The sequence below is a fragment of the Penaeus monodon genome, unplaced genomic scaffold (genome assembly GCF_015228065.2).
Source record: "Penaeus monodon isolate SGIC_2016 unplaced genomic scaffold, NSTDA_Pmon_1 PmonScaffold_675, whole genome shotgun sequence".
NCBI classification, from domain to species: Eukaryota; Metazoa; Arthropoda; class Malacostraca; order Decapoda; family Penaeidae; genus Penaeus; species Penaeus monodon.
In genome coordinates this window covers 37501-40462 of record NW_023661828.1, presented here as the reverse complement: position 1 = coordinate 40462, position 2962 = coordinate 37501, and positions in this window count along the sequence as shown.

Genomic DNA, 2962 nt, shown 5'->3' with positions numbered 1-2962 from the left:
ACACAAGAAATTAACAGTGGTCAATTTGAAAAAAAAGAAGCATTCTTTTACTCTATATATCATAAAAAACAACTTTATGACTCGAGCATATACATAACAAAGAATTATGAAATATTAGAGGAATGAGAAATTTTTCAGATCCCATTCTCTTTCACAACGACAATCTAAGGGGGAGCCCCTTTCAATTAACTAACTTCCTTTGACGGATGAACAGGAAAGGCAGCTGTTTTACTTACCGCGCCCCCCCCTCCTTCTGGTTCCGATATTTAGTCGGAAATATTAACAGCCCAAAACCCACATTACTATGTGCCTTATACTGTTCAAATCACAAATAATAATAGAATCGGGTGTAAATAAGGAAAATCGATGTCAAAAAGTTAAATAAAAAAAATAAAGAAAATTGTGCCTATTTGTTTTAAAGTAAGTAGATTACCATATTCAATACAGTTTAACTTGCCTTGTTTAAATATATTTATGAAAACTAGATGTAAATAACAGTAGGAAAAGTAGCCTCCACTTAATTAATTTGAAAGAATAACAGCCGAATTAATTTCTAAATATACATTCATTTAATAATAAATATACAACAATTTGATTGGAAGAAAAACCCACATACAAACTAGCATTTACTGAAAATGAGATACAGTTTCGAAATCACCTGATTCCATCCTCAGGTCTGACACACTGTGTGTGTTAACGAAATTATAGTATTCTAATAATATGATATTAAAAAAAGATATATATGTATATAAAATATATATTACACACATACATAAATACATATGTATATATATAAACACATACATAAATGAAATATATATATATAAAATTTTATATATATATATATATATATATATAAAATTATATTTTAAAACACACACATTGTGTGTGTTTGAATAACATTCGTATATCCCATTTCGTTTCACTACGACATATAAATGTATGTGTGTGTGTTGTATGTTTCTTTGGTAACACGGTACCAGTTTATGCGTTAATTTTCCCTTCATTTAATGTTTCATGTTGCACATCAAAGCTGCCTGTTTAAGCACATTGATTTTCTCAGTTTTAGAAATGATTTTTTACAAAAAAAAAGAAAAAAAAAAAAAAAAAAAAAAAAAACAGATTGTCATTTTTGGGTGTTAAATACTTAAGAAAACCTATTGAATATTTAAAGTCATAGTAATAAACATCATAAAAAAAAAGAAGAAAGCAAAAGCACATCTCATTGTTTCACTAATTTTCATTTTTTTAGTTATTCAGCCTGAATTTCTAATCCTTTAAAAATAATTTATCCAAAACCACGCAAGATAAAGAAACGACACACAAACAAGAAATTAACAGTGGTCAATTGAAAAAAAGAAGCATTTCTTTTACTCATATTATCATAAAAAAATTACTTGGATATACAGTAAAAAAGAATTATGAAATATTAGAGAAATGAGAAATATTTCAGTCCCATTCTCTTTCACAACGACAATCAAAAGGGGAGCCCCCTTTCAGTTAAACATAACTTCCTTCTGAGGGATAACCAGGAAGGCAGTTGTCTATTTTACTAGCCCCCCCTCCCCCCTTCTGGTTCCTGATATTTTTAGTCGGGGAAATATTAACAGCAAAGCACACATTACTATGTGCCTTTTGCTGTTCAAATCACAAAAACCAAAGAATCCGGTGTCCCAAAAAGGGAAAAAACGATGTCAAGTTAAATAAAGAAAAATAAAGATTTTTTTTTTTAGATTTGATAATCCCATATACCTCCTATCAGGACCTCAGTTTTTTTAAATATGCTAACCCATGTGTTAGTGTTTAATATGATTGGCCCAAATTTAGAAAAAAAAGTAAGCATTCTTTTACCTTTTTTATACACAGAATACACCATTACATACTTTGAACATATAAAGTACAATATCAAAATTAGAAACAGAAGCAAAAATTTTCAGAGCAACACAATTTTGGGGATCCTCTTCGGACAACATAACTTCCTCTGACAGATCGACAGGAAGGCAGCTGTCTCCTTTACATGTGCCCCCCCCCCCCCCCACCCTCTAATATTTTAAGTTCGTGAAGTATTAAGTATGCGTGAAGTATGCTATTCTGTCTACGTGCTGCTCAAATCTCAAATGACAAATCTATAGAATCTGGCGTGTAAATAAAAAAATATATTTTCACGTAAGGGAAATTTGGCTGCGGTTTCGTATGAGTTTACTCCTTTCCTTTCTCAGGGGTAATTTAATTTGGCCTACTTGAAATTATGAAGTCACTTTCGTTTTTGATGTCAGAGGGCGACTTCCATGTCTACTTCCCCCTCTATTTCTTTTTTCAAAAGAATGTATTCATGATTTTGTTTAGCTTTTGCCCCCTCTCATTCCTAGTACCTTTTCCCGTGAATCCCTACTTCATATTTCTCCATTTCTTCATCACTGTGGCTGCAGGTTGAAGCATAGACTTGAACAATTTTTAAGTTACCTCCCATTTAAACTGGTTTAGGTGTATCTTGGTGGAAGGGGAGAGTTTAGCCGGGATGCCACTGATAAGCCCTCAGCAGGGTTGGCTCAGTCTAGGTGGGACTTATGTGTACCCAAACGCACGGCCTGCTCACTACGCCAGGGTATACCCCCGTGACATGGCCTGACTATTCAGAAATATATATATGTGTGATTATATTTTATACACTGATTTTGTATGGGTATGTACCCCCAGTGCAGCCCACTTTTGTTCACGCTCATGTTCATTTTCATCATTTGTGTAAAGATCTATTTCTCTATTTACAGTCGGATTACATTAATTTGTTACTTGTGATTTTGAACAGCATGTAGGCAAAATAGTAATATTTTATTTTGCTGTTAATTTTCAGAACTAAAAATATCGGGGATCAAATGGGGGGGGGGGGGCGGCAAAGTGGGACAGCTGCCAAACTAGTCGCTGGGGGGCAAGCCGGCCAAGTCAGTGCCGGTCCAGAACCGGG